At 36.0% G+C, this 9,746-nt stretch overlaps 1 protein-coding gene across 5 annotated transcripts in view; it reads left to right on the top strand.

The window, feature by feature from the left end:
- The first annotated feature begins 752 nt into the window (after positions 1 to 752).
- The window catches only part of LOC136026899 (protein amalgam-like), a 214,682-nt gene continuing 205,688 nt past the window's right edge, over positions 753 to 9,746 (top strand). For 3 of the 5 annotated variants that reach the window (XM_065703722.1, XM_065703718.1, XM_065703721.1), the window contains exon 1: positions 753 to 872. The gene's annotated coding sequence lies outside the window, so the exon portion shown is untranslated. Of the gene's footprint in view, positions 873 to 8,119; positions 8,225 to 9,746 lie in introns of all 5 variants that reach the window. The other 2 variants (XM_065703720.1, XM_065703719.1) reach the window with 2 other exon arrangements.

Here is a 9,746-nt window from a genome sequence, read left to right as displayed (position 1 = left end):
ATATAGAAGTTTGTTACGTAAGCTAATTCGTAAGTTACGTATATCTTTTACTAATGAAAACTTTCGAAAAAAACTAAAAGTTCTAGTCGCCTTTTTAAGTACCCCAAAAATTGGAGGGCAACTAGGTCTCCTCCCCCTCCTTTTTTCTCAAAATCATTCGATCAAAACTATGGAAAAGCTATTTAGCCAAACAAATAAATATGCAAATTTCGCTTTAATTATTCATCTGCGGAGTCCCGAAATAAAAACATAGATTAACTAAAAAACGTTCAGAAATTAAATTAAAAAAATAAGTTTTTTTTAACTGAAAGTAAGGAGCGACATTAAAACTTAAAATGAACAGAAATTACCCCGTATATGAAAGGGGCTGTTCCCTCTTCAACGTCATGCTCTTTACGCTAAAGTTTTTACTGTTTTAAAAAGTAGAGTTGAGAGAAAGAGTCAAACTTTAGCGCAAAGAGCAGGGCTCTGATAAGGAAGCACTTACTTTCATGTCGCTCCTTACTTGAATGTTTTGATGTCGCTCCTTACTTTCAGTTAAAAAACCTGTTTTTTTTATTTAATCTCAAAAGAGAAGCCGAAACTTTAGTAATTCCTGAAATAAACGCTGAACCACTTCCTCAATCACATAATCAAATACATTATCAACTCCTTAGTTCGCAAAGAGTATCCGCAAGAAATGCAATGGTTAAAATCATAATTCAGATGACCTAGTTCTCGAATCATTCAATTGCTGCCTCGTTTGTTTGAGTGAATGAATTTGTTCTTTTATTTCTCAGTTGTTTGTTAGTATCCGTCGTTAGCAGTTCAAATTTTGTGGATTTTGTGTATATCGCGGATATTGGCGAATGACTCACTTTATTGTTTCTTAGGTATTTGATTTTAATTATTGTAATTTTTGGTCTTTACGACCAACAATTTTTTTAATTATTGTAATTTACGCTAAAGTTTTACTGTTTTAAGAAAAAGAGTTAAGAGAAAGGGTCAAACTTTAGCGTAAAGAGCGGGGCGTTGAGGAGGAAAAGCCCCTTTCAAATACGGAGTAATTTCTGTTCGTTTTAAGTTTTAATGTCGCTCCTTACTTTCATCTAAAAAACGTGTTTTTTCCTTAAAAGCTTCACCTTAATACTCTTAGCTTGCGGAGTAGCAATAGCCGTAGCAGTATGCCCATAGCACCTTTAGTTTCTTCAACATCCCCTTCTACACACGCTGAAAGTTTCAAATGCCATCAACCGTTCCTGGGGCATTCCTGAAATGTCTTCTTGACAACCTGTGTCGGCGAAGTGTGTTTCAATTTAGTTCCATACGGTTTCGATACATTCAAAATTTTTCACCTTAATACGCTTAGTTTTAATAGCAGCAGTAGTAGTAGGAGCAGTAGAAATAATATTAGTAGATTTAGCTTTAGTGGCAGAAGTAGTAGTAGTAGAAGTAGCAATAATAGTAGCGGTAGTAGAATGAATAGAAGCAGTAGCATTAGGATGCAAATATTTCCCTTAGGTTAGTTAAACACCCTTCCCCCAACAAGAGTTGTTAGTTTCAACTTCACACACCAAACTGTTCCTAAGATACTAAAGTTACGCCCTTTTGACAATTTGCATACGGATGGTGTTTTGTGATTCAGTTCACAGTAGTAGTGATCGTATTACTAGTAGTAGCATTAATAGTAATGTCATTAGTCCTAGTAGCAGCAGCAGCATTAACGCATTGTCTTTGGTCAGATGACCATCCCTATCATCAAATCCTGGAAGTTTTACCTTAATACAATTAGCCATTGGTATGGTATTGCCTATATTTTCTTTTGATAACCTGTATATTCGTATAGTTCTTGAAATTTTCATCTCGTTGCTCTTAGCCTTACAAGTAGTAGCAATAAAAGCAGTAGTTGAGGTAGTAGTAGTAGACAATGTAGTAGTGTTAGCAGTCGCGTGCACATATTGCCTTTTGGTCAGGTGATTTTCCCCTTTAAGTATTCTCTGAAAGTTTCAGCTTAACACTCAAATTAATTCTCGAGATATAATTTTTTGACACTGTACATGCACATAAAATCTTTTGAATGTAGTTCAAAGATTGGAGTGCGTACCATCCTCTTCGGCAAAAACCACTGCCACCACTCTGTAAACTGTCTACTTCTCTGTGTAAAGTGTGGCTTTCTCTGTGCTCTCTTCTTTAGAGTTTTATGGTAGCGTTGGCCATAAATATTGGATTCGACCAGTAAAGGATGTATAGCGTCTCTAACTTTCATAAAGTTTATGTGTAGAGTATAACAAGGTTTATTTTCACATACAATACAGTAAATCTACATACGACGAGGACAGAAACAAAATTAGAACTAGGACTGACTTGGTGGCTTATGTTCAGTTAAACAAAGAGATAAACATCGGAATATGTGACAGGAACTGACCTATATTAATCTGTCAACTTGGAGGAATCACTGCAAATACTCAGGATTTATTTGACAGAACTTGAGAATTCAATTATGCATCTAACACGGAAGAGCCTACTTTCACCAAAGTTTACAGGTTTTCCCCCAGGTTTTCAAAAGCATTTTTTCTTCTAAAAAAAAGATTTTCAATCCTCAAACTAAGGTACGCTTAATAAGAACATAAATAAAATACTGGTACTAAAACTGAACAACAAGACACAAGAAAATATTGTCCCAGTTGACACTTTCACTTCACTTTATATTGCCACGTTAAGTTCGCATAAAATTCGTATAACTACACCTAATAGAAAAAATTTGAAGATCGTAAGAATATATTTTAAAATGTCTTGCATTTGAACATAAGGCCCTAAATAAAAATGATAATCTTCAATTTAAAGAAAACAGCTATTTTTTCATTTAAAACGAGTGCAATTCCAACTTTAGGTCCTTCAGATCCTGAATTTGATAGAGATATTGCTTTATCCTTTCTGGACGAAATAAAAAGCAAAGGTTTAAAGGCCCCTTTAAATTTTGATTCTTCAAGTTGGGATTATAATCCCACTTCAGTCGTACAATTTTGACTACTGTGGGTAATTTAATGGCCAAAGAAAGTGCCACCATAAGAAGTAGTGTAAATATGGGAGATATTTCGGGGGATAATATAACCGATACACCTATTGAGGGTAAGAACAACAAGGATAATATGAATCAAAGATTAATTGGGTCGATAATGGCTCCCTTGGGAAATATTCCAGTTCTTGATAATGCTAAATTTATAAAACCTTTTTTTAGCCAATTGAGAAGGGTCAAAACGCTGCTTGGCTGGTCAGACTCGCAGGTAATAGATGCAGTACTGCTTAGAGTAACAGGGCCACTACTTAAATTTTTTTGAAGATAGAGAATCTCAAATATTAGAAATTTAGAGGAACTTGAAAAAGAAATGACAAAGGCATACCTACCAGGAAAGGTAGCTGGAAAGAAATTTAGAGGTTTAGCTGAATTGAGGCAATCATTCAATGAAACAGTGTGTCAGTTTTATAAGAGGGTGGAGATTGCCACAAAATCATATCGATCAGGATATGGCGGTTTAGTAGTATGTTTTTCTGATAGTATGGGCCTGGATTGTTTTATTGAAGGCTCGAGGCTAAATATTAAGAGCTATTTATTAGAACACCACGACAATTATGATTCTCTTTCTCAAGCGTATAAAGAAGTGCAGCGTTTTGAAGCTATTGAAAACGCACTTGGTGAAGAAAAGCAGGAATTTTATTTACAGCCGTAGATGCTGAATTTCGTTGGGCAGAACAGAATAAAGGACTCCGTCAAAACTGGCTAGACGTAAAACGTGCCCAGTAAAAGAGGTATACTTTTTTAGTATAGATCATAGGGGTCAGATTAGTATCTTTGGCAGACATTTAAGTGAAAAAAAAATATGATGAGAAATTGATAATTTATTATATGGTACTGAGCTAGAGAGTCGTAATGTCAGGAGAGATGAGAAATTTATTACAAGGCATCGAAATAGAGAGGTGCAGTGTTGGAAGACATGAGAAATTTACTATAAAGCAATGACATAGAGAGGTGCACTGTCGGGTGAGATGAAGCTGGGGACGGGGCAAACAACGGTTGACCGAGGGACCAGATGACTGATAATTTATTAGGCACTGACGAAGTGAGGCATTGTGTCTGAGAAATTAGGCTGGTGAAGGGGCAGACTACGGTTGATTGAGGGTCCAGATGACTGATAGTTTTTTAGGTACTTCCGGAGTGAGGCGTTGTTTCGAGAGAGATGAGGCTGGTGAAGGGGCGAACTACGGTTGACCGAGGGACCAGATGACTGATAATTTATTAGGCACTGACGTAGTGAGGCGGTCTGTCGAGAGAGATGAGGCTGGTAAAGGGTTGGACTGCGGTCAACCGAGGGACCAGGTGTATCTTCCAGATAATTCTGGAAATATCTGAAAGGTGGCTGCTGGGGGGAAAAGAGTTCCGTAGCTGGGGAATTAACATATAATAATTGTACGTCTTGGCTGTTAAATACGCTTGACGGCCTGTTTCTTAAAGAAGCTGTGTGACAACTTTTCTCAAATGGCGCATTTAATTCCTTTTGATATTTTATGAATAGTAAAAGAATGAAATAATTAAACGAAATTAATTAAATCAAAGCTGTAAAAACAAGGCAAAATCGTTACTAAACACTCCTAACAGATTTCCTACTCGCGTGCGAACTTAAAATGCATGACTTACAATCGTGAATTGTCCTTCGACGTTCTTCACTTTTTTTTAAAACTGGAATCTGGAGTGGAAACCTGGAACTGGAACCTGGAATCTTTAACGATGAAAAGAGCAAAAATTCTCAACTTCCGAAGTCAAAATTCTCAACTTCCGAAGTCAAACGATGAAGTTTTTTGGCACAAATCAATAGCCAATCGTGCACGAGCCCAAACGGCTCTCAGCGAATAGTCTCTACGCCACAATTATAGCTGACAAAGATGAATTTTACCAAATTTAGAAGGTAAAGAAACTTACGACGACGTAGATGATGGGCCAGAAAGGAAAATGTCAACTTGATATTTAACAACCGCAGATTGAAATCTAGAGGGTGGTATGGTGGCGTTGGCCTAAAATGTTGGGTTCGGCTGGTAGACAATGTCTAGCTTCTCTAGCTTTCATAAAGTTTATGTGTAGAGTATAATATGATTTGTTTACATATATAACACAGTAAATGTACATACGACGAGAACAGAAACAGAATTAAGACTAGGAATGACTCTAGTATTCTTAATTGGTGGATTATATTCAGTTAAACAAGGAGAGAAACATCGGAACATGTAACAGGAACTGACCTATTTTAATCTGTCAACTTTGATGAATTACTAATTATACTCAGAATTTATTTGACAGAACTTAAGAGTTCAATTATGCATCTAACACGGAAGAACCTACTTTTACCAAAGTTTGCATTTGCAACGTGTGTTTGGGGGGGGGAGTTACCCTATAATTACTTGACTCTTAAAAAAAGTATTAGAGCTTCTGATTTAAAATCCAATGAGCCCTTTGCGAAGTTTATACGATCACACTTTCTATGAAAACATTTTTGCGTCCCCAGGGCATAAGTTATAACCCTTGCCTTGAGAGCTCTGAGGGAGGGGGCTTTCCATCCTAAAAGACATAACTGTCGGACTTTTCAACTACGATGAACAAAATGGCTGTCTAAAAATTTTGACTGGATGTGTTTGGTAAAATGGTGGGCATGGGAAAGAGCTGGTTGTCCTCCAGTCACGTTTAACTATTAAAAAAGACACTACCCTTTTCAATTTCCAATCATTTGAGCATTTTTTGAAGTTTCTAGAATAAATCCTTCTATACGAAGGGCCCTGGTCTAAAACCAAAAAATTAATAATGCGTTGTGCCCACATTACTCTTTGCTTATGCAGTGCTATTGCTACGCAGCCTATGGTAGGAAGCCTCTTTAGTGCTAAGAGCTTTAGTGTGAAGAGCATGGCATTGAGGAGAAGGGCAATTCCTTCATAATACAGAATAATTTCCTTTCGTTTTGAGTTTTGATGCTGCTCCTTAGACGGATGGGGAAGAGGGCCTTCCCCCAAAAGTTTCTCTGGCATCCTCTTTTTCTGTTTTTCACTCTTTTTTAGAAATAAATTTGTCAATTTGGTCAATTATTGGCACCTTTGTCACATTGGCCCTCCAAGATTTTGCTCATTGGCGCCCTTGTCACATTGCTCCCTTCCCAAGATTTTGTTCTAGATCCACCACTGGCTCCTTACTTTCATTTAAAAACTAATTTTATTTTTATTTTTTATTTGATACAAAAAACCCGGAGGGCCATGGCCACAAAGAACACAACATACAAATAATATTAACAACTTACAAAAACAATTAAGGGATTCATTTTAAGATTTTGATCAAAACAATTGAAGCACAGAAAACATCTAAAAACACTAATACAAACAAATAAGCAAAGTCATTTACTTAACACCCTCACGATGGGTTATACCCACACGAATATACCATGCCAGATTCTTAGTACTAAACCAACACCCACTTTCCAGCAATTTTTTCACCCAAGGCTCATCACCCTCATCTACCCCAAAAATGTCCTTTGTTAAGGACCCTATACGTTTCCCCAGAAAATGCAATAAATTCTCCTCTCACTCTCTACACATCGGGCAACCGTAAGGACCAATCTTCATTCTAACCCCTCCCAAATACTTTGTTCTTCGCCGAAGTGGTATAAAATTACCTCTACAAGAAAGTGCTCGCTTAAAATCCTCCCTAAATAGCCCACCTCCAAAATATACATACTCTTCCCATTGCTCTTTTACCCTAGAATACAAACCAATGGAATCAGGCTTCTTGATCTGGTACAACCTCTTCCGAATTTGCTGATCGACTAAATTAGAATCTACCTACTTCGATATCTCTCTCACTTGCCTAAACCTATACTACCCTCTATTTACATTTTCCTGACATTCCACATGAATCCAAAATTGCCTTAATGTGCCCCATCCATGAACATCTTCAATATTGGCTCTGTCACATTGTTTTATTTTGTTGCCTTACTGTTGACGTTTTGAAACATAAATCTAAATTGCTTGAAATACAATTCGTTTTAGTAAAGCGCAAATGAGGATATACCCTTTAGAAGGTTTAGGGGCATACTCCTGCTTGTTGTAATTTCTGTTCTTTCTAAGCTTTACTTGACTATTCATTCTAATCTTATTTGTTTTAAAATTCACTTTATCATTTATAGTAATATCTGTCATCCTTAGGTCGGATTTTTTAATTTAATGTATGTTCGTTTAGGATTATACTTTTTTATTCATAGTAAAGTCTAATCTTGAATTATTACGAGACTTTATTTTTGCTCGCCTCTTGTTTGAATATAGCTCTACAGTTTATTGGATACCTTCTTTTCTGAAAGTTTTTTTTTTTTTTTAATTACTAAACACAATAAAATTGACTTGATAGTTTCCCACTGTATACACAGAGGCGCCATTTGGACCAAATCTTGGGGTGGCCATAAACTCCATCATGCCCCCCCGACTCACTTTGTGTCGCTAAATCATCTAGGAAATGGGCATTTGACAGAACTTGAGAATTTTATTACGTATCTTACCTACTTTCAAAGTTTACAATAATTAATAGCAAATAGCGTAATTACCCCAAGGGTCGTCAAGTAATTACGCTCTTTGGTTAATAGGCGTGCAGTAGTTTCAAATCAATTGGACAGAATGGATTATGTTGGACATAAAGGATTATTATGGCCGGCAAAGGGCCCTTTGTGGTGGAAGCTTGGGCCCCCTGGAAAATATGGGGGGTGGAAAATCTTTGCCCACCCCTGAATCCCCCCCCCCAAATGGTGCTGTGTATACAAGGAAGAGCAGTCATCGATGCTTTCTTTCAAAAATAAACGTTGAATTCTTGTGACTTAAATTTCTTTGTTCTTGAGTGGAAGAAGGGGCGGGGATAAGAAATTCATCAACAGATATTTGTCCTCAATTTGAGTCTGTATGTACTATTAACTTCTGTTTATCTAGTGTAATAATTTTATGATGGTCACACTGATACCCTGTATAAATGTGTTACTATAATTTCTGGTTACTTTATTGATTTTCTTGAGCATCGAAATTAGCAATCGCCATCCCCATTTTTAGATACCTTTAAATTTCTCAGGTTCCGAAATTAGCCAGGTGCAGTCCAAACTTTGAATCAATGGAAACCCTAACCGGGTATCGGGGAAATGGTTTTACCCATTGTTCCTTTCACTTGCCGCTTGTCGTAAGTCTCATTTCTCTATTCATAGTAATTTTTTATTACTTTAGTTGCAAAGTTTTAAATAAACGACTTTCTGTTATTTTAAGAAATAAATCTGCTCGTTCATCAAAATCATACAAAAACTTGGGTTTTAAAATTTTTTATTTTGTGAGGCAAATAACGACCTGCAAAGGAAGTGCTATAAAACAGCAAAAGAGTGAGCATCCTTGAGTTAAAGGACCCTCATGAAATTAAAAGAAATTTCCATCATATCAGTTCATAGCACAAGGAATATGCAAACTTATCGACAAAGGTTGTTTATCAAGTTTAGCTGAGTCTCTATTCGGGGTGGGGGTAGGTGTTTTGGATCCCCCTTAGGTTTGTTGTTTGACCCGTAAAAAAGTAGCAAAATGTATATAAACAAATTTTCGATGTGCTTTTTTGAAATTTTTGGAAAAATAATCCTCTCCTCTTTATCTTCAAGAAAGCACATCCAGAGCAGGATAAACCTTGAAAAATTTTGTCTGATTAGCCATCAGCAGATGGTGACCATCTTAAGTAACAAAAATATTTTGCCACATGAAAGGGGTGTATTTTGCCATTTTGCGCCATAAAACAGAAAATTTTGTCCGATAAGGCCAAAAATACCAAGAAATGCAAATTCTAAGATAGCAAGTCAATGGGTATTTTTGAGCCCCCTTCCTCCTAAAATAGGAGCAAAATCGCCTTTTTGCATGGTTAGTACGCATTAAGTTATTTGTTTCTTCTTCTTTTTTTCTGCCAGGGCTAGTAGGATGGTGTTTCAAAAGTCAGAAGTCATCAGCTAAAATGTTTTTCAGAAAATTATTTTGGAAATTGAAAAGTATAAATAAGGTGTTTTAGGCATGAATAAATGGCAAGAAGTAATAGTTGTTCCAGCTAGTTATAATATTATTTTAATACATATTATAATATTTTAAATATAAATTCTTCCCTAGAAACTTATATTTAACTACACACATGTTTATATTTGGGGGTGTGCCACGCGTTTGATGACTCGTTTAAAAGCTACTGCCTCATTCTACCGCCTCTAAAAAGTTCTTCTCAATTGCTTCTTTGTAAAGTGTCATACGATACCTTCTAGAGTAGAAATCTGGGTGACATAATAAGGGTACTCTTTCATGGTTAACTGGAAGCTAACAATTCAGCCTCTTTTATACACTTTCTCTGAGCCCTCATGATAAGCTAAAGCTATAAATTGCGTTTTGAAAAGAAAAACCACCCAATGCAAAAATTGTATTCTATTTATTTTGATTTTTGACTAGAAAAGCTGAATTTTTTGGGGTAAATTATCAATGATACTAATGACAATATACACCTCGACCTCTTCCATATCTGACAAAGACGCACATATTCTATTGGAAAGTTTAAGGAATATTGGAAATAAAATCTATATTTAATGTTGCATTAAAAAAAGGATATGAATTTATTAATTTCGTCGCCTAAATTGAACAAAGGTCCTTGTGTTAGAATTATTTTGTATTTTTCTAAAAATGAAACAAACGAT

This window comes from Artemia franciscana, chromosome 5 (genome assembly GCF_032884065.1).
Source record: "Artemia franciscana chromosome 5, ASM3288406v1, whole genome shotgun sequence".
Classification (NCBI taxonomy): domain Eukaryota; kingdom Metazoa; phylum Arthropoda; class Branchiopoda; order Anostraca; family Artemiidae; genus Artemia; species Artemia franciscana.
Note: the sequence above shows the minus strand (reverse complement) of the source record. Positions and strands in the feature narration are given on the sequence as shown.